This window comes from Cyrtonyx montezumae, unplaced genomic scaffold, assembly GCF_038088225.1.
Source record: "Cyrtonyx montezumae isolate F1298 unplaced genomic scaffold, pur_monq_1.0 scaffold_7, whole genome shotgun sequence".
In the NCBI taxonomy this organism is placed as follows: domain Eukaryota; kingdom Metazoa; phylum Chordata; class Aves; order Galliformes; family Odontophoridae; genus Cyrtonyx; species Cyrtonyx montezumae.
The window spans coordinates 8624235-8647803 of record NW_027072078.1 but is presented as its reverse complement, the minus strand read 5'-3'; positions in this window follow the sequence as shown (position 1 = coordinate 8647803).

The window sequence follows — 23569 nt, the reverse complement described above, 5'->3', positions numbered from 1 at the left end:
CTACCCTACAGTGAAAATTGTGAGGTGTCTGCATAACACAGCATATAGCTTTTAGGACAGATGCAAAGATACAGATGCATTGTGCAGTTCACAAACCTACTTTGTTCTCCAGTAGTTATGTTCCAAATTGTGCGTACATAAAGTGGAGTCTTTAAGCATGTCTGAACTGAAAATCTTGGAAGACAGTAAAAGTTGTAAAAAATGCTTGTAGTTTAGAGCATTGCCTAGGCCCAGATGTACTGAATGTCATTAGGACTAGGTTACGATGAGCAGCAAACATTTCAACTTTTCAAAATAAAATCATCATGGCTAATGGTATGCAAATTACAACAATGCTGAGGAACTTTCAGCACCATGAAGGGCTTCGGCTTGCAAATGGAAACATCTGTGAAACAAAACTGACAGAATCATGAATTGTGGTATTGCTTGTGTTGTTGTGCGTTGTAAGGTAACAGAAAAAAGAAAAGAATAAAAGAATAAATAAAAAAGATAAAAAAGAAAAATAGAAAAAAATAACTCAATAACTGAATAATAAAAAACAACAACAAAAACTAAGGAAGCAGCAAGATGATGTGCATATGCAACGTTTCCTGGTGTTGAATTTGGCTGGCTCCTAACTCCTTTTTTTTTTTTTTTAATAAGAAATCCTGAAAGAAGTTTTCAATCAGACCTTTGGATGTCTTTCCATTCAGTTGGACTATAACTGTCTCACAAAGACACAAGCTGCCATAACTGTATTTTCTGAACTAGGCTAATTCAGAGTAATGTTTTTCTTCAAAGGGTTTCCTCCCTGTTGTATGCCTCTGGCATTTGTGCTGACTTGGGCCATTGCTTGAAACATCATCAAAGAATGTAAGGTCAGGTAGACTAAAGATTTTTTTAGGGAACATTGAAAATATCAGGAAGAGATTTTAGGATGTTCAAGTAGCTTTTCTTTCCACTTTTAATCTCTGATGATGTGGAAAAGTGCAGAGACAGATTGAAGCTGGCCATGTTTTAAAGTCAGAATGATTCACACTGTCCCCTGCATTCTGTGAGGAAGCTCAAATCAACATTTGTTTTACCTTACTGTATATTTTAATCTCAGCTTGATTCCCTTCTACAGTTAATTGTGTTGTACTTCTTTTTATTAGTGTTTTTCATGAGAGAAAAAAGGATGAAAAATTTTCAGCAAATACTTGAAAATATTTTCAACTGCATTATCCATTCCCCCAGATAATTTTCATCCTCCTGATGAGGAGACAATGATAAAAAAGTATTTTTATAGTACATTTTAGACTCATAGCTGGTTTTGATTCTGTGAAGTTCAGCTTATAGGTTTGTATCTTCTCTATTGGCCAAAGATATGCTTTGTGCTTATGATGCTTGGGAATTCTAATTTCACTTCATGCCTCAAAGCAAGATGCTGAATTCAGTCTGAACCATCAGCTGAAATAGGTACCAGTGGAACTAATCTCCATCCATTTGTCTTATTTACTTTTTAGAGATTTTTAGTTCCTATATTTTATGCTAATAAGATCCAGAGTTTATCTGTATGTTGCATGAGGTTTGTATTATTACCTTTTCTTTGATATTGAGAAAACTAGTGGATGTCTTCATTATTCATTTTGGTTCAATATTAAGAATTATAAGAACATCTAAAAAGCAGCAGAAGAATACACAAGTACTTTTTTTAACTGTTAAACGGTGAATATATAAATAATAAATATTGCTTCTAAATTTATCTGCTCTTTTGAGTATTATATACATTAACTTTAGTTACTATTTTTTTATCATCTGAGCTAAGGAGAAGCACAGGTATAATTGGCAAGTTTTTAATTTTTGTACTGGAAAATGATAAATAACTATTTGGGAAGCCAAAGCACAAATTGTGTATTTAGAATAAAAAGTGTGAGACAAATATTGACATAAAAAAGTGAATCTACAAAAACACTCTTCTAGTACTGTGGCACATTATGCAGCTCTTAACATGAAGTTATGCATGAAGACCTGTCTTTCTGACCCCAGTGGCAATTATCCTACTGCCTTTGGTCTGGTCAGCATTTTTGCCAACTATTCATTTAAGATCAAGATTGTCTGTATAATTAAGTGAAAACTGGAACTGCATATAAGCACTCCACTTCTATTATTATGAAGAAAAAAAAGAAAGAAAATCAATGTCTAGATACTCAACTAAAAAAGAAAAATAATATATCCTAGCTCTGGGAGGAGTTGAAATAAATTGCTCAAAAGCTAATAATTATTAAGCTGTTGGCTATTTGATTGGAAAATAATAATTCTACAATTGGAAATCACACACACTTGTTATTAATGACTAATCTACACTGATTGATTTTTTTGTCGCTTACATGGTTGGAGCCATCAGTGTAGATTGTTACTATAACAAGATTTATACCTTTTGTGTTTTTAATGCATTCTTGGTGTATATCTGGAATTGTGCAAGAGTTTAATGGTAGTTTCACTGTTAGCCCTTTTTTAAGAACTGTTAGGAGTTGTTACAAACTTAGAGTCAGATGGATCTGTTTTTGTATCAGGTTATGAAATAGCTCAGTAATTCTCACCTGACGTTTCTCCCAGTCTTTAGCTAGAGTTTAATTATTGTACTGATCTATATAAAAAACATAAGCATACTTTCAGTTGTGAGAAATATCTATGCTGCACCAATGCGAGTGAACCACCAGGACTTTTGTTAACACCTGCTGGTGAAAGCAGAAACAGACAGTGAATGTCCATGTGGGAGATCACCACGACAGAAGATCGTATTCTTTTGCTGAATGGATTGCTGCATGTCAGCCCATCAATGACCCTTGAAGATCTTTCTATGATCTATGCTAGGGCACTTTCTTGGCTGGCTGAAAATATGGCAAACTCCTCAGAAGGGTATGACCATTCACATCACTGATCAAAATTATTAGCTGACAGACACTTGCTAGCGGATTGTTCACAGTCAAAATATTCAAGTTGAATTAATTGACCAAATATGACTAAAATCTTACATTTACAATCTGAAAGTAAATCTTACTTACATTTACAATCTAAAAGTAAATCTTACATTTAAGATATTTCTTATATTTCTAGTTCATTTTCATTCCAAATTCGCCTTGATTTTGAGGGTAACTTTGGGTTATTTTCCCTAACATGTAAACATCATGTATAAAAGTGTCCTGATACTGAATGTCACATTTTCTGGTTTCTTTCAATTTCTTCTATCAATTTCGTGGCAAAAAGTAAAGTAACCTCTACAAAAATGTTTCTTTTTTTTTGCAAGCAAACAAAATATTGTAACAAATATTCTAAATCTAATATAAGAGGAAGGAGAACATGCAGTCAATAAAGTGACATACAGACACTTGCACACATGCATGCACACACACACACATACACACTCAATTTTCATATAAATTAGTCTTACTTAATGATATATTATCGTGGCTAATTTCTTTTCAGTGAATTAACGTTAAAAATGCATCAAGTACCATATAACACAGCTATAAAATGAGGACTCTATAAAGAACAACAACAAATCTTCATAAATATAAATGTTTCTTTGAATAAAGTAAACAAATTAAACATCACGTTTATTAACTCATACAAATGTATGTCTATGCATGTGTGTATTTGTGTATACAAATTGCACACACACACACATATTCAACCATTCTTATCCTGATTGCACTGATGCACACTAATTCTGGTGCGTAAGTTTCTGTGCAACTAGCTTTTTGCACATTTTCAGTATCTTTCTGTATATTTTACTAAGCTTTGGAATAAGAATTTGAATTAGCAATGCAAGAGTTACTGTGAAGAACAAGAGGAATGCTGCAATGTGATGATTTTGGTGTTGTGCTTATCATTCTCCTAGGGAGACACTCAATTACTGAATTTGCAGAACAACCAGCAAATAGCATGTAGTGAATAAACATTAACTTTTTCAATTCACAAATGTTACGATGTGCTTTGTTGAAAGAGCTTATAACAGAAACATGTTCCACTGATGTTGAAATTACATTTCTCAAACTGACTATTAAACCCTTTGCTGGAGAAGAGTTATACAAACGCAACATGATTAAAGTCATGATAAACATGAAAGAGAACTTGAGGGGACGTATACAGTATTTATGTACAAGCAATAAGCAACAAAGAAAAAAAAAGAAAATATGCTTTACTTTACAACACTGCTTCTTGTCTTTTAAATGTGAGAAAACATATGCCTGTTTGGCATAGTTTTTCTTAGGGAAAGATCTCGATGGTGCCCTTCTCCCTGCCCTCCTGACAGTAGCTATTCCTCTACTCCCTGAGCATCCCTGTAGGTAGTTACTGCCTGCATCCCTGGTATGCTTAGTTAGGCACCCAGGGTCTGAGCTGTAGTAAAATAGCTGATTTGCTTTTACAACTTTGTTCTATCTGCATTAGTTGATTGTTCCAGCACCCCACTGCCCCAGGGCCTGATGGTCTGAAGAAGCTTGAGATCTGATTTCTGGTTTAGACTAGGCAGACAAACTCAATTCTAGCTTTTCTAGTTCAGCCTGAGTGACCATGGGGAGATAAGGGTGGAAGAGGTCATTTTGGAGAAGTGGACATTGTTCTTCGAATTGCTATCAAGTCTTCTTGTTCCAGAGACAGAAAAAAATGTACAGCCTGTGCTGATGGTCCAGTTCACAGTAAAATTAACAGGCAAGGAAAGTATCAGCTATTTCTGTCGCGCAGTATACTTAAAAATGCTGGGCAGTCTCCTTCACTCAAATGATTTTCACTCAAATGATGAGTCTGTAATGCAATCTAACAACTCCTACATTTGTAGGATAAGAAATATACCAAACAGATGTAGAACTATCAAAAGTCATATTTCTCTGATGCTCTTATCTCACAGCATTTGACTCAAACACACTAGAGACATTAAAAGACATGAAAAAGTATAAACTGGAAGTTATTTTTTTAACTAGCTTTGAAGTTTTCCTAGTAAGTTTTAAATTAACATTTTTTTTAAATTTCTGGTAGTGTTTGTAACTGATGATAACATTGAATAAAACCCTTTCTTACTGCATTGCTTGGACAGAAATGACCATATGATGTTGTTTTGATACTCCAGCTGTCCCATTCCTGAATGACAGCGACCGCTCAGAAATCAGTGAAAATGAAGTGAAAAATGAACCATTTACAACCTGAGAGTGCTGTGTCCTTGCAGACCAAATTCATCCATCACAAGGGGTCATTTGAATTGCACAGTGAAAACCAGTCAAGTGTAGCTCACTAATGCTGTAGTTATTTTTGATCAGGCTGTGAACAGGCAATGATCACACCCCCTTTTGGCCTTTGCTCTTATAAAATCGGTTAACTGTGAGGCAGACTACAAAAATCTAAATTGGATCAAATATGTGCACACGTCATAAGAATCCTTAACTTAAGGATTGTCCTTTACTTAGTTGACAGTACATATGACATAAATGGAGCAAGCATTCTTTTTCATTGTAAGTGGTGGATGAGGTGTAAGAGAAATAAGATTGCAGAAACTATAAGTATATTGTCTTCTTATTAAAAATCCAAGCTCACAACTTTGGATGAAAATTAGACTATGCAAATTGTTTTTCTATGGAAAAGTAGGTAAGCTTTTACTTAGTTTTCATTCTGTTTGGTTAAGGAGGAAAAGATGCTCCAGGATTTCTTCACTATTTCTAGAATAGTGTATAGGATATAAAACATTGTTTCAGGGCTAGACAGTGGCTTCAGGTGTTTTGACCTTCCCAGACCTTAGAGTGTCTGAACACACTGCAATTTTGCAATCACTGTTTATTGTCAGCAGCAAACAGACTCCCCAGGACAAGTGTAATTAAGGTGTGCAGCACTGCCTAAAGAAATTCATTCACCCTCATATAAGAGATATCAGCTTTTACAGCTTACTGAGGACAGGAGTAATAACCACCAGCTGGTTTCAACCTTGATAAACTCCTGAATGCTGCCCATTAAAGCAAGTAGCCTTTCACAGCTCTGGCATGACAGTCCAGTGAAAGCCAAGTAGCAGTGTGACTGGAAATATCCTTGGAACATTTTATACACCAGATTCTCCTACTACCATTTCACAAGTCTGTGAGAGGAATTCATAGTGCACGCCCATCTGAGTGATAGTGAAGGATACACAGGCCAGAGACTGATGGCAACCAGAGGATGAATGCACTGATAATGTCAGGATCTGTCTGTAGACTCACTAAACCAGAAAACTGAAAATTTGACTCAGGCGTGAATTAAGGAGCCAATCCAATAGTTTATAGCTCTCATCTGTATAAGAATGTATAGATCTCAACTATTTAGGACAAGTTACATCAGACATGGTTTAAGGAGCTGCTGTCCTCCCCACTCCTCATATCCATTTGTTTGTTTGTTTGTTTTCATCCTGCTAGAATAGCATCTGTTTACCAAAGGAACAGATCCAACTAAATATAAACTTTCCAACATTGTGTTTTGACCACAAGTAGCCCTTGACCTGCATCACAGTACTACTCTTAAAATGACCACACGAGAGGAAAGGAGTGACCATAGGCTACCACAGAGTAAGATACACATAAGACATCTGTCACTGCCAGACACCCTTCTACAGACTTCTGAGATGATATCACGGCTTGGGACATATGATGAGAGAACAGTGCAATACACATCCCTCATATTTTAAGGAAACCAGGACCTGGCTCAAAAGCAAGGTCAGCACCAAAGCCCCCTGACACCAGTGAAAACCTTGTAGCAGATTTGACAGACTTGGGGAGGCCCAGGAGTCCTAGCAGAGGCAGGCAGCCATGCCTAAAACACAACAAATGAACCCTCCAATGCAACAATGAAAGAGGTAACATAGCTCTTGGGGAATTAACAATTCTACAGTGAAATGAACTGTCTATGCTCCCTTGCTTCCTACAAGACAGTTGCCAGAACAGTGATTTATTGGTTTGTTGTGTAAAATTTGAAGCAACGAGAACAAGAGCCTAGGTCTTTTTCCATAAGAATTTTTACAATAACAATCCTTCCTGAGATGAGTGGTTAGTATAGGACTTGGAAACACAGCAGCCTTTCAAACAATTCAGATGTAAGATAACTGATTTTCTTCCTGACACTGTTTTGGAAACATAAACACAAGAGTGGTTTTTCTGATGTACTGCCAAGCCAACTGGAGGCTTAGAAAGTTTTGAAGAAGTACGGATGTCTTTTCCATGCTCTTCATTATATAACTTGTTTTTAGATAAGTATCACAGAATCCAATGCTGCAAGAGAGCTGATTATAAGTTAAGGAGAAAAGCAAGATTTTATGGAGAGAGTTTAGAAGAAAAAATGATTTAATGTCTTAAAGTGAATAAAGCAAAAAGGAGTTCCAGATAAATGAGGGCAAAAATTAAAAAGTGACTTCTGACACAAAATCAGGGAAAGGAACAGAACGAGACTGGAAGGAAAGATCTAGATTAGATAGGCTATTCTGGCTGATGGTTGTGTCTTTCTTTCTTTCTTCTTTTTTTTTTTTTTTTCTTTACTTTTATTTTTAACTACAATAAAAATCCTTAGTCCTCATTAGAGATAAAAAAGATCTTTTATTTTATAAATGTTATGTTTTCTAAAGGTAGCAAGTTGCTGAGGGTAAGCTAAAGAAACAGTTTCTTCTTTGCACAGGTAACTACAATGGGTGAGACACTGCATGTTTTCGTCTCTTTGATTGCAAGACTGTATCTGAGTGACAGTGCCCTTTCTTCTAAAGCTAACACATTTTAAGAGTCAATCCTGAGCTTTGATCAAATGTTGGAAAGTGTTTGCACTGAGACCTCTTTAAGTGGATGAAAAAAGAAGTTGTAAAGAAGTGAATATCAAGTTCTCCTTAGGAGCTTTTCATTTGAAATTGTCATGGACATCAAAGATGTTGATGAATCAGTCCTTCAAACACCTTTTCCTTCCAAAGGATGTGATTTATGTAGAAAGTAGAAGTATGCACTATACATGTATATGCACACACACACATACACACACACACATATATATATATATATATATATATTTTTTTTTTTTTCCCAGACAGCTCATTTATTTAGTATGGCTACCAAGACACAATGTCTTCAGGACACTGTTCAGAAAGGCATACTAGTCTTCTTTAGTATGTAAAATGAATTAAGTTTCATGGGATTACAGAATCAGTCAAGAGTACAGACTGCCAATAGGGCCTTTGTTAGATCAGTTGCTCAGAAATACATTTCAAAAAATCCTAAAATCTTGTCAAGGTTGTGGATTTTTAGTGTAACACTTGCCTGTGTTACTGAAAACTGTATTTTTCTCCTTGCTATTACTATTTAAATGCTGCCAACACAACTAGTCCCTTTTTCCTGAACTGTTAACCCTTTAAGTGGTTGAAGAGCAAGAAAAAAAATTTTTTTTTTAAAGGAAAAGAAGAAAAAAATGGAAAAGAAGGGATGCTATTTGTTCCAAGAAGTTCTATAACTTGTTTTCACTTAGTCAACAGCTTCTTTATTCAATAAAGAACTGTGCCTATAGATGCACACAGTGGGTGAAATATTCATTACAGAGCAAGAGCTGCAATAATGAGTGATACAGAGCAATGAAAAGTACCTTCAGTAAAAAATTACTGACCGAAAGAGGTAGAGGTGGACAAAGCTGGTGCTACCTATAGACAGTTTCTCCTAAGAGTTTTAACATACTATCTCACCGAGCTTTTTATTAAATACTCAGTTTAAGGCTATGACTAAAAAACTGCATAATTGATATCCTTGCCTTAAGTTCCAGTGAATGTTTTGCTTGCAGTGTTCATTTGCGCATTATAAAAAAAGGAAAATGGTCCACAGAGAAAATTTGTTTACGTGAAGCATTTCAGGCAGATTGAAGCCTGCAAATCCTACACTCCAAAACCATCACCCATTTTGTATGTTGTAGCTGGTAACGAACTGCCATCAGCTGCAAGCACAAGGACACTCAGCATGTTCTTGCTGTGAGGTGAGATTCCTTCTTCTGTTGCCAAGACAACTCAATAGATGCTAATGGTGTGCGTTTATTTGGCAGCCCTGCTCTAAACCACACTGTGGATATTAACAGGGGGGCCTTCAGGCATTCATAAAACATTTACAATTTTTATTTTTGCCATTTTTTAAAGTAGGCATAATATACACATACCTATAAAATGATCACTGCTGTCCATGGAAAATTAATGGTACTGTAAAAGAAAGAAACGGATAGTAATAAAAATAAGTTTATAGATCAAGTGAAGGACAGAGTCTGGACCAGACTCTCCCAGAAAGGCAAGAAAGCATTATGTCTTCAAGTTTTTCTTTGGACTTTCAATGGTTGGGAAACAAGAAGGTTTTCCCTCATCAAACAATATTCTGGAATATTTCAGCCACTGAACAGTGGACAGAAATTCAATGCTGATAGTGATTGTAGATATTTCCAAAATCAGAATCAGCAGCAGTATGTGTCCAGCACCCTAGGTAGCTCAGTCTCACAAATGCTTTTAAGATTTAAAGTGCTGAATTTCACTTTTCATGTATAACATTATTAAGCCAGTGGAAACATGGCAACATCATGTCCTTGGTAATGGATTGGAGAAGCAAGTTCTAACAAAGATGAGGTAAGTTGTGCTGTGGAGAGGAGGATTACCTCCCACATGGACTGGTAATGTCAACACATTCATTCCTTTCTTATGCTAACCAAAGTGAAAGCTGAAATGCAGTGCAAAGCCTAACATGAAATCAAATATAACACAGCTGTTTTTTTGTTTGTTTGTTTTTTAAAGGCAGTTTAGATTAACTTGTTAATAGCCAGCAAGGTTGGTGAATGTATTAGGAAATGTGTGTTTATAACTAGGCTTCTTTTAAACTTCTTTTTTCAGCTGCTCACATATTGGGAGGCTGGAAACATCAGGAGAGGTCTGCCCATAGCCCATATGTGTTTCTTATTGTTACTGTTGAAGATACATTTCCTGTAGCTAGGTAACAGGAACACTTTAGCTCAGCAAGTTGGCCCTTGAACACTTCCTTTGACAAGAGAAAAGGTAGGAAAAAAAAGAAATTGAGTTAATAGATGGCAGTGCCGTAGAGACACATGTATGGCTTTTTCATTCCACTGGTGTACACAGCCTGGTAAAAAAGTCACAACATTTCAGGGCTTCTGAAGCTATTAAAACTAGCTTTCTTGTGCTGTAGGATAGCTGTGGAAGGCCACTTAAGAAAGTCCTTACCCAAGATTTTCAAAGGCAACAAGTGGATTCAGCTGCTTGTATAGTCATTGAGGGTACAGGAAAATGCAACTAGATCTGAATTAGGCCTAGATAAATGAAACGCTTTGAAGTATAGAATTTGTTTCACATCAGCTAGGTAAAAATGGTATGTTGGGCCTTAATTTTGTATTATCTGGAGCTCTTTTATCATGCCAGATTTCCAGGGAACATTTGTTTTCAAATCTCTGGGAAGAAAAAAAAAAAACCATAACAAAAAAACCCAACAACCAACAACCAACCAAACAACAACAAAACATATTTACTATTCCAAACACATCAGAGTGCAGCATTTTGTTTCTGACACTGACGTTAATATTATAGATTATGTCTAATAAAAACAGAGAGGTTTTTTTTCCTGTTTCACCTGTCAGTGAGAATCAGAAGAACTCGATCATATTTGTTCGTGAGCTTCTGAATGTGTTTCAGAGGTCAAGATCAAAGAGATTCCAGGGAGCTCTAAATTTGCGCTAGCAGGGAAGATTGTCCTAGCAAAAATGTAAATAGTGATGGAGAGATTTAAATGGGTAGTGTTTAAATGTGTGGCCACTGCCTTACGCAGTACCTCTCAGTTGTATTCCAGTAAAGGCATAGGAATGTGTGGGAAGGAAATTTCTGCATGTTAGTACTTTGGTATTTCATGTATATATACTGCAAAGATAATGAATGTTCTCTCTTTAGTTTTAACAACTAACTCAGCAACTTTAAGCGCACCAACAAATATATACATTATCAGTACAGTTAGACAAAGAAAAATATTATCTGACATTTTTTCTTAAAACAGCTGTGAGACACCCTGTAAGATGCTTAACTTCTTGTTCCCTTCTTGCTCTTATGCTTTATAACTACTGCTCTAATATTTGAACAAAAAGACATGCCATAGTCTGAATTATTATCTTTAATTAAAAAATCATTATGTGATCAAAGGATTAATAAAGATTTACCTCCGGAAACAGGTAAATAAACTTATACAGAAATAAAGCAACAAATCACTTCTCTCTCATTCTAGAAAACATATTTTCTATTTCCTTTTCCTTGAACTAAACTGAGGTGCTGAAGAAGGCTGTAATGGCCAATTAAAATGCTCTGTTTCTAATAGTCTCTTCTTTCTGTTCAGCACTAGTTTTCATAATTCATTTTCCCTTATACCCCAGTGGTTCCCTAACAGAACTTTCTAAGGATGGAAGACTAATATATTACTAGATTAATATATCATTTTAATGTAATTTCTTGTACATACATGCTCACAAGCATTATCAAGCAGCAAAACCAAACTGGTAATAAGTCCTTTAGATCCTCCTCAGAGAACAGAGGTCAGGCTCTAAACTGAATTTCTCATGGACTTATTGCTACAGCAGGCAGAAGTTCCAGTTTCTTATTCTTCAATGCTCAGAATCACCACTGAAAACACAGGGGTGGAGGAAGGGAGCCAAGAAATCAGCCTTGCTGAGATAGTTGTCATCCACGTAGTAGATGACAAGAAGTTATTTAAATTACAAGCAGTGTCACATAGTCAACCATCTCAACGTCTACAAGTTAAGCATATAAGCCACCAGAACATGGATTTTGCCTTTTCCTGAAATCAAGGTCAGAAAGCTTCTGTCGTTCTATAATAAGCTCATCTCCATCACATCTCTAACCCAGCAGCATGCACAAGTAGGTGCTCATTTCCTTCCCTTCATGAGAAATAGAGAGGGAGGATAAGATGTAGTGAGGAGTCCAGAGCTGAACTGTTTGGCTCAGTCATTCCTATCATATTATACCAAGAGGATTTTTTACATGAAGTCTTTGGCCATTTAGAAAAATGATGCCAAAAATGGAAAATTCTGCCTTGCTGTTTGGTACGAAACAAATGTTACCCTAATTGTCTTGCAGCTTCTCTTGTTTTTGTGGCTAGTAAAAAAAAAGAAGAAAAAGAAGGAAGGAAAGAAAGAAAAGAAGGAAAGAAGGAAGGAAAAGAAAAGAAGGAAGAAGTGTTTCTCTGAGCACTTCTATTTCTCTACAGCACCATGTCTGCTGTGAACATTGAGAAGGTCTGTGGTTTTCTACACAAAGTGCAATTGTTTGCTTGGTGCTTGGTTACTTGTTCAGATGTCTTCAAACAAACATTTTCAAAAGGATCAGAAAAGGATCAGAAAAACAAGTATCTTTTTGTTGCAATGAAACTGTACTTAAAACACACTCAATATGCGTGTGCTATATGTTACATATTGATTATATATTACATATTATTTATTGATATAGGTTTATAGGAAACCTGCTTTGGCGGGGGGGGTTGGACTCAATGATCTCTTGAGGTCCCTTCCAAACCCTATGATTCTATGATTATATATATCTGTATTATATATGGGTTGTGACTGTCGTATATGTTATACATTTTTCTGTATATGTAGAAACAACATAGTTTTTAATTGAAAGTTCTCTCTTTCTGATGCTTTTTCCCCCTAATTTCATCAGGAATGCTGCCTACTTTTACTCTCATTTTGTAACTTACTGGGCTAACTGCTGTGCATCCTGGAAGCACTCTGTGTGCTATCACTTCCACTGGCAGTGATCCTATAGATTCCGTATGGCATTGAAGCCACAGCGATGGATGTGGAATGTGCCTATTAAACATACATCTCTCTTTGGGACATCCTTGGGTTGCCCCAATCTGCACCAACACTTTGTCAGCTGCAGCTGGTAGGTGTCATCAGACCATAGCCCGGTGTGTCCTTTCAGTCAGAACAGGAGGGAGAAGAAAGGGGATGGAGAGGGAACTCCATGGGCCCCGTTCAGACCCAGGAGTATGGTATGGACAAAATTTTTTTATCTGTTCTAGAAGGAGTAATTAAAAAAAAACAAAATACATTGATTAAAAGCAAGAGCTGACTGCCCTGTTAAATTTGCCTTGAACTCTACATACAAAGAAAGAAATGAGAGTCTCAAAATGTATGCCACAGTCAGTGTATTTGTAAGCTAGTGACTGTGAGAATATTTTATATCATTAACATTGATTTGAAGTACCAAGAAGGCATTATTTCCTTCAGAGTCAGTAAGGAATGGAAGCATTCACTCCAGCAGTATATACATAAAAGCAACAATACTCTTCCAATCACACTTTAAGCTATACATCACTACAGGTTGCATTAATGTCAGGTATGTGTTAGCGTGTATACGATTGCAGAAGTACCTGTGCCATCTGAATATTTTGTAAGTCTTATTTATTTCTTTGGCAACTCAAGGAAAATGAATCCCTTCTTTACAGGTGGATGTGTTAACTGAGATGCCTGGTTCAAGCATATTATTACTCTAGACATCTTTTCAAAGTAGCAATATAATAGGATATTGACTGTATACGAACTCAGGGGAAGAACAGAAGGCCAGTTATAACCAAATCATTGAACTTTGCTGAATCAAGTTTTGATGAATAATGTAGTCATATACAGCCGTGAGCAGAAACCTTTTCCCTCTTTTTCCCTCCTACCCCTTTCTGTCGGTCTTTCTTTTTTCTTTGTCTCTTATCTCTCAGGATTTCAAAGGGCCCACATTATGGTCCTATGCAATGAAATAGAGGCAGGGAAACTGTGAAAGGTTACCAAATTGTAACTTTTCTATAAAATGAGTTATTGTGTTGCCGTGAAAAGACTTTTTAGTTATTGCAAGTACTCAAGAATTGTGAGTGAACTTTGGAGCAGTCACCCTCTTATTATCAAACTAGCAGCAAACGCTATCTTTTCATCTGTTGCCGTCTGCCTTAGCTGACACCTTTCATGTCCCTGGCAAGCTGAATGACTCAGCTCCAGGCGCCCTCCAGAAATGCTCAGCTATATATTTTCAGTTTATTGGATTCTGAAAAATGTAATTCCTATTTGGTGGTAACAAATAAAATGGAAGGGATTATGTTAGATACCATTTTACATGCAACCACATGCTTTGTTATTATGGATATTAACAGGAGCATTAATATCTAAAAATATTGTTTTGCAATACAAGAAAGAGGCACCTTAGAGATTATATATTTCACCATGATTGAAAGAAATCCCATATCCCTTATGTTGTAAATTGTTTGTGTGACAGTGTACAAGTCACTATGGTTTCCAGTTAAGAAAGCTCTGGAGAATATGCTTAATCTTAGAAATACATCATTGTTTATCTAAAAGGAGCAACATGGATTTAAGATTAAAGTAGAGCAAAATAATGCCTTTATACTTTCTGAGTGGACAGGAACTCTTTCCATACTTAGTTATGCAGTTCATATTATCGGTGCATACGATCAGATTTGTGGGGTTGGTATCTTTTTATTTTTATTCTTCTTATTTTTATCTTTTCATTGGAAGCAGGGAACTCTGAATAACTCCCTCATCTGTCTTTCCACTACAGACTGAAATCTACCTGATTAAAGTCTATAATGTGTTACTATGTAAAGGAAATGCCATCTAATGTGAAGCAGCCTGGTGCCACTATAATGCCAGTAATAAACAGCAACAGCTCGTAATACAATCTAATTTTTTTTTTCCTTCTACAGATGAAGTCAGTGGCAAGGTCTTATATTAAGGTTTGAAAAGGGAGAAAAAATACATCATGGTTCATACATTTTCATAATTACTCTCTTGATGAACTGCAAATGTCCTAATTTATGTGATTACCTGATCAAGTGAAATGAATCTCTTTTAAAAACTGTGATCTGCAATTACTGGAGACAAAACTGCAATGCATTCACCATGCAGAGTTCAGCTTGCCATGAAAAAGATTTCTTTAATGCATTTTAGTCTGAACCTCTTAATCATTTTTCACAGAGCTAATAACTGTTAGAATAAAACAGGAGAAATGGATTATTTCACACAAAATACACCATAGCACCTTTGCATTTTTAACTAATATTGTATACCTATAAATAATTAAAGCTTTAGTTCACTTTGAAGCCAATGGAGCTGTTCACACCACATAGACTAAGAATAGATTTATTTCTAAACATTCATATGTGAAATTATCCTGGACTTAGTAGTTCTTTCCTCTTTATGCTATTTGTGTGAAAAGGCTTCCAAACTCTAAGTGCAGAAATGAGTCACACGGAGGAAGATATGCACTAAGTATTTTATTGGTCTGCTGCTGGTCAGAAATACATTTTTTAATGTAGATTTTCTAAAACATTGTGCCAACCACATGCTAAAAGTGGCAGTTTTAATGAACACTAGATACTCTCTCTGAGAGGAGTTTAAAGTAATTAGCGCAGTTTAAATCCAAAGCTAGACACTCTGACAAATCATGCCTTGCCACTTTCCTAGGCTGTTGTGAATTCACGAATATGGAGCTGTGTTCAAGCATTTGTTGAAGCTGAGAGTGGGACAAACTCATGTGTTGACGTGGCATGAGAGAGCTGATTTCACAGGTAAAGTATCCCTGTTAAAAATATGACGTTGCTGTTTTGCTTTGAATAAAAAATATTACAATAAAAAGGAATTGAAAGTGGAGAGGGAAGGGAATACCTCCACTGAAAAACATGAAACTATGTATCTTGCCCTGGAGTGCTGATGAAGGAAGCATGGGAAGCAGTCAGATCATTCCAGGATATAGCTCTTCTAACACTAGGTGTCCACCCTGGGAACTTTTTATACTTACATTTTTACAGTGTGATTCATATGACCTGATTTATAGATTCCCATTAAGAGGATACCTATCAAGACATAGAAGGCCTTTTTCTCTCCACTTTGGATGAAGTCTGGATCACTCCTGAAGATTAGAAAGTGCATGATAGTGGAGTGGATGGAGGGTTGAGAACTGGATGACTAACAGAGCTCACAGGGTTGTGATCAGTGGCACTGGGTTTAGTTGGAGAAGTGAAGCTAGCAGTGTTCCCCAGGGGCTGGTGCTCAGTTTGGTCTTGTTTAACATCTTCATCGATGGCCTGGATGAAGGGATAGTGTTCAGCCTCAGCAAGTTTGCTGATGATACAAAGCTGGGAGGAATGGCTGACACATCAGAAGGCTGTGCTGCCATTCAGTGGGACCTGGACAAAGTGGACAGCTGGGCTGAGAGGAACCTCATGAGGTTCAACAAAAGCAAGTGTAGAGTCCTGCAGGTGATGGGAAATAACTGCATGCATCAGTACTGCTTAGCTGCTGACCTTCTGGAGAGGAACTCTGCAGAGAAGAACCTGAGTGTCCTGATGGGCAACAGGCTGGCCAGAAGCCAGAATTGTGCTCCTGTGGCCAAAAAGTCTAATGGTAGGTATTTCGTGGTGCATTAAAAAAAGAGTGGTCAGCAGATAAAGCAAAGTGATTTTCACCCTCTATTCTGCCCCGGTGAGACCAGATCTGAAATACTGTGACCAATTCTGCACTCCCCAGTTCAAAAAAAGACTGATTTCTTCTTGAAAGGATCCAGGGAAGGGCAGTCAAAGATTATTAAAGTCCTGAAGCATCTCCTGTATGAGGAAAGGCTGAGAGACCTGGGTCTGTTCAGCCTAGAGAAGAGAAAGCTGAGGGGGGATCTCATAACTGTGTATAAATATCTGAAGTGCAGAGGGAATTGGATAAAGCCAGACTTTTTTCAGAGGGGTGTAGTGATAGGACTAGGATCAATGGCCAAAACGTATGAAGTTCAACATAAATATGTGGAATAACTTCTCTGAATAACTTCTGTCTGAGTGACAGAGACTGGAACAAGCTGCTGAGAGATGTTGTGGAGTCTTCTTCTTTGGAGATATTGAAGACCCATCTGGACACTGATCTGTGAGACCTAATGTAGAGAACCTGCTACAGAAAGGAGATTGGATTTGATGACGTCTAGAGATCTCTCCAAATCCCCACAATTCTGTGGTTCTGTGACTGTTTCAGATGACTGCAGATGAGTTGTTCAGGTGAAACAAGTTTCTCTCTGTGCTTATCATTTTTTCCCAGATCACAAGAGAAAATGAACTACAAGGACCTTCGTAGTGCATATCAGTATCACCTTAAAGCATAATAATTTACAGAGGTATGTCTGGATACTTAAGGAAATTTTCAAAAGCTTCTACTGATAAGGTCAACATTATTGACTTTGCGATGAAGATCTCACACTATTATTAACTCACTTCTGCATTACTCTGCTCTGCACTTTATGCCATGCTCTACATAACCAGTTGAGTGTTTAGTGTTCCTTATGTTTCATCCTTACACCAGAATGCTGGTGGGAAATGGTGCCGGCCAGGAGGGTTTCTCTGTGCATCTGGACTGTCTTTGCTTTTCTGGGAAGGAAGTGCTCCATTTCATTGTGCAGCTCTTAGGGAGGCTGAGCACAAGTCATTCTCCTGGCTTCCCTGCCCTCCTTCAGCTATGCTCCAGGCACTGACATACAAATGTCAAAACCCAATCCTTGCTTTAGACAATATAGTTTGAGAGCCTAGAACTGAAAGTACCAGAGAGAAAGAAACCATTACTGTAAAAATCTCACTGTTGGTAAAACTTCACACTGACTGCACACTGACATATATGTAAAAAAAAAAAAAAAAAAGGTGAAAAAAGGTGAAAAGGTTTTGTTTCACCTGTGTGATACAGTAAATAAAGTGCTATTTGTGAAACCTGACAGTGAGTCAGGCTGACACTTTGGTAGTATGCAAAGAGATTTCTGCTACCATGCTAATGCCTACTTAAGGATCTTGCCTTTACTCAATTACTATTGCTTGTGGGAATAAGAGATTGCTATAAAATAATGTGAGAAAATGAGAAACAGAGCCTAAACACATGAGAAAGACATAAGATAAATCCAGAACTTGAGAAAAGCAGTGAAAAATAAGACCTCTCAAATACTATCTTATTTTAACTGATGTAAATCTACTTATCTCAAGATGGAAAGGAGAAAAACAGCCACAAAAACATAATGAAAGAAGAATTTTTAAGTGAGATTGACAATAAGAAAGGCAAAAGTCATCAGAAAAAAGCAGATGCCAAAGGCTAATGTGTCACTGGTCCACAACAACAGTCACTTGTTAAATTAACTTATATCCAACCTCTACAAAAGCCTCACTTCTCATCAAGAAAATCTGACATGATATTTTCACCAGGGAAAGTGAGGGAATTGCTTCTTCATTGCTTTGATATAAGACATGCAATGCCAAAAATAAGATGCCTTACAAATATTTTCTCCTCTGAAACCATTGTTATAGTGTGATGCCTCTAATTTGGTACCCTCAAACTTCTGGAAGGCAGGAGGCAATATGTCAAGAAGGATGATCAAAATAACGTTTGCTACTTCAAATACTACAAAGTTGAGACCCAGCAAAAGCTAACTCCCGCCCTATTAGTCACTTCCAGTGGGTCTCATCTCATAACTCACCAAGTACACTGAGAGAGTAGAATTTTGGGCTGAATGCACAAAAACATCTACAATATAGAAAAGTATTGGCAAAAGCCAGGTAAACTTCTGAGACATTTTCTCTTTAAATAATATTGCCCACTGTCCTCAACACAGTGAGGTAAATTAAGTACACTGTCTTGACTAGTTATTTTATACCTTCATGTATAATCCTAATATTGTGTTACTCCAGTTGTTCTTTTAATAATTGCAGTTGGAGAAAAGGCATAAATATGCTCGTGGTGTGCAATGAAATCTGAGACTTGACATAGATTATATATTCTTAATGGAGAATATTGCAATTGATTTATGCAAGTGCAACCTATCATTATAAGTCAAGAACTCTTAGAAACACGAGAGTTCTTAGAAACACGAGAGTTCTGAATTGAAACATCATTTTTTCCTTTAAAAGTAGAAATTAGCCATTCTTTTTTTTCCTACATATGGACTGTATTGATTTAGACAATACTTATATTAATCAGCTTTAATGAAGACAGTTGCTTGGTAGGATAGTTGTTAACTCATTTTGCTAGTGCCTTAGGCAACATGGGCTCAGTTATCATCATTAAAAAAAAAGGTTGCATTTTCTAAGACAAGGAACTGGCATATTTTATTTTACCTGCACTGATTCTATTTATAGAGAGTAATTTATAGAGTGGTCTATGTATAAAACTATACAGAGCTCATTCATATGAGGCAAAGAGGGAATATATGATGACTATACTTATTAAGTCTTTAAGAGTCTTATGTTCAGTTTGCTGCTTTGCTGCTGACTTTTGTTTTACTTATACTGCAGCCTACAAAAGAGATTGGTGCTCTAAGCGTGACAGATGTATGACTTAAGTATTGAAACTTAGATCAATACTCCTCAAAACCTTGGCATTATTAATCTCTGGAGGATCTCCATGTCACTTACTCAAGAACTACTGGACAGAGGGTACTTCCAGGCACTCTGCTCATCTCCAGTGTTTTTGTCAAGGATGAAAATTAAGGAGCTAGTAATGAACATGAAGAAAACCAAGAAATTGACTTTAATTGGGAGGTCTGGTAACATTTAAAAAAAATGATGATAAATAACCGTTCCTCAGAATTTGATTAAAGCATTTTGTTTTGTTTCTACTAACAGAACTATATTTATTCATAAATTAGTATTGTACATCAAATCTTATTCTAAAGGCAATATAGTGATTAATTTTTGTGTATGTGTTGCTAATTCTATTTACTACATCTGATTTATTTTGGTAAAGAGTTGTATGGCTTTCTTAGGTAACGTGTTAAAATTATTAAGATACGTTCAACATATTCAAATTTTGATTATCAGAACTGGTGTTGCTTTTAAAAATTACCTCATAAATGTTCATCTCCTCCTTCAAAGACTGAATACTCAGAAGGCTGAATTTGCTTTTCCAAGCACATTATTATGAGATATAGTATATCATAATTAGAATTCTAGTCTTTTATATTGTTAAAATAGTACTGCTTAGCTGTTCTGGCAAACGCCATTGCTGTTGTCTTTGGTCTTGAATGGTTGGTATCTCAGTTTAATGGACTCCTCATAAACCACTGAGGAATTTAAAATTAATTTTTCTTCTAAATTTCCCAGATCATTTTAAAATTCCAAATAATCTGAAGCCTGATACTTTTATAATTAAGACTTTTGAAGCTTAATTTGAACAAGACTCATTTTTGTAAAAACATTATCAGCAAATTTGGGGAAAAAACTATTGTTGAAGAAGACAAAGTAAATTCAAAATCACCAGGAATTCACAGCACTTTTACTAAGATCTTAGAAGCATTGGGATTATAGCTTATGTGCATATCTGTGTAGGGATGGCCAGTTGGACGCTGTCTCCATTCTGAGAGCCTGATTGGATCATTTGCTCTCTTTATTTCTCAGACACAAGAATCCTACAGATTATATGGAACTTTAAAAAGAATCTATATGTCCCAGTGGTATTTTTTTTTACTCTTTTTCAGTAAGACACAGCATCCAAATTCAATTAGGTTATTTCAAATACTCTACCAGTTCCATTTGTTTTTAAAAGTATTTTGGTAATAAAGAGTGATGTACTCTGATCCAGACATTTAGTTTCTCTTGGCTGCTGTTCAGAAACAATTGTTTATGTAATTTTTTTTTTCATTTTTCCCTGAGATTTTTTTAAGATTCCTTTCACCCTATGTGGAGACAAAGAAAGCCAATGATTCTGACAGCTATTGGCCTACAGAGGTTAATCTCTTTTAAATGAAATGTGAGGCCAGTCTTTTCTTGTTAACTATAAAATATTATTCCCAAAGGTTTACTTATTTTCAGTCCTAAATATCAGGCTTTCACTTACTTGAGCATATGTATGCTGAAGGTGCCTATTCTGAGGAAATGTTATACATACCCATTATTACACTGCATACACTGATGTATTCATGTACCATTCATTCTTTTACAGCAGATAAGGCTTCAAGCAGATTCCTATGAAAGATCTTGTACTGCAAGGTCCAAAGGGTTTTTCTGTATATTTCTTAGGATTATCTCCTACTGCTTTTGCGTAATGCTCTTAACAATTTAATGTTCCTGAATAATCCTAAAATCCATGTTGGGATTCATTTTTTTATTTAATTATGCATAAGTTTTGAGGAAATATGCTTAGGTTTTTATAGGGAGATCATTATACACCATGCTTTTTTTTTTTTTCCTTTGAGATACTGAATGTCTCGGGGATAAGGTGTGAGCACTCTGCAAGTCAAAACAACAATTTAAACTTTGATCCAGTGCAAAATTAAAGAAGGTCAGGCAGTATGAGATAGAGAAACTAACATTATTGCAGTTAGGCAGTGAGTGTACATGCACTTTATCTCTAGGGAGATAATGTATATATATATAGTATGCATATATATATATACGTATTTATATATACACACAGTATGCACTACCCTGCTACAAACTTTTTCTGCTATTAATGTTTGCTTTTTGTTCACTCTTAATATATGAAATAATTCACATAACTGGAAGAAAGAATCTGCACAGATAGTCTCTCAGAGTGTGAATATGCATGGCTGAATAGTCTGGCAGGTGAGAAATACCTTCTTGTCACCTGAGCAATTTGAGAATCGAGTCATGCATGGAACTCAAAGAAGGTTTCTTGTGGTAGCACCAGCACAATGCCAGACAAGAACAGAAATACAAAGTTTCTCCATGCAGTGCGTGGGAGCCAGGTAGCTGATTTTCAGTCCATATCCAAGAGTATGGGCTTACAAACATCTTTTGCACAGTAGCCTATGAAACTTTGCCAATATGTATTAATAACTACATAGCCCATAAAGTATCTAACATCATATTCAGCATTTCAAAGATGTAGGTCCTACACTCCATCTATACATTATCTCTTTTAATACTTAATTTGCATTTTGACCTGTTTTGGTAATTATATTTCATTATGAATATTCCACCTTTGATTGATAGGTGGAGCTGACACAGTTAATTATGATTTTAACACCATTTCCTTTGAAGCCAATGACAAAACTCCTATTGACTTCAAATAGCGTAGGACAAAGCTTTATAGAACAAGCTTTTATTGTACTCACATCAAATAAAATGTGCATACCTAGACACTGCAGAAAAATGATGAGCATTCATAGAAGACACTGGAAGTCAAAGACATCTCACATTTTCCTACATAGTCTTCATTTAAAACTTTTCCAATATTGTATATTGAACAGTTACCTAGGTTCATAATGCATACATTTGTCATTCAAAATGAGATAATTGTCAAATGGAATGAAACTATTTTACAGAAGTATGTTCATTTTCTATTATTGTGGATATCAAAAAGTCACGGGAATTTTGCTAATGGCTTCCATGGGTCACAAAGTTCATTCCAGAAAAATGACAGATTTATGGAAAGTAGATTTCCCCTTGTACCTCCTGGTTTATAGAACAGGAAGAACATATTTATAACAGTTTGCTTCCTGTATGCACATATTTCCTTTCCTACAGAAGAAAAGAAGTTATAAACAGTGACGCGACTGTAATGTGGATGAGAAAGAACATAAATTGGACAATTAATTCTCCCATGTCACACATGAAAAAGGTAAAGAAATAAGACTGACGCATACAGTACACTTCCCAGCAACAAAATTGGTGGGATATGTTCAATGGGACATGTGTGGACAATACATTAGTAGGTACTTTGAAGTGTGTAAACTGTGGAGCTTGACATTGCAATGATCTATGATTTTTCCATCTCAGAACTGACACCCATGCATCTCACCCACCTTTGACACTATTACACTTCATTTTCCCGTCAGATGTGAAGTTAAGCTTGTCTGTGGGCATATTATGGTACAGTGATACTCAGAGGCAGGAATAAACAGGAAATTTTTAAGGCAATGGTAAAGAGAGTGAATATCTAAACCACATTTATTCATGAAGGCATGTCATAAAGTACCCTAAAGTACAGAGAGAAGAATCATTTATGTGAAAATTGACTCATTTAGTTTGCATATATAAAAGGTATTACGTGCAACTGAATTGTGAGTCCTGAAGTGAGCTGTCTCCCACTTAGAATAGTAACTTCCAACATTTCCTCCCCACAATTAATAGAGTATCAGGCTCTATGCAGTTTATCTTATATGAGATCATAAATCTCCTAAAATTACACTGACTTGGGCAAGGTATTTTATTGTTTTAACCATAGTATTTTAGAAGTATTGGAATAGATTTGGATTTGTGCTGCTACGGTCAGCAGACTTCAGGTGTCTAGTGAAGCTCTGCACCCATTCAGATTAGGGTCCCAAACAAATTATGCTGGAAATTAGCCCTACAGGTAGGCACATATTCAAGAGGCTAGATAGCTGAGTTGCAACAGCAAGCAGATAATTCCTGTTCCAAGTACTGAATTCAGCATGGTAACTTAGGAACTTCATGTTTTGTACACTAAATACGCTTACATTTTGTTCTCTCCAGTTTGCTTTCTGGCACTAATACAACACGTGCATTTTACAGGGACAGTCACAGCC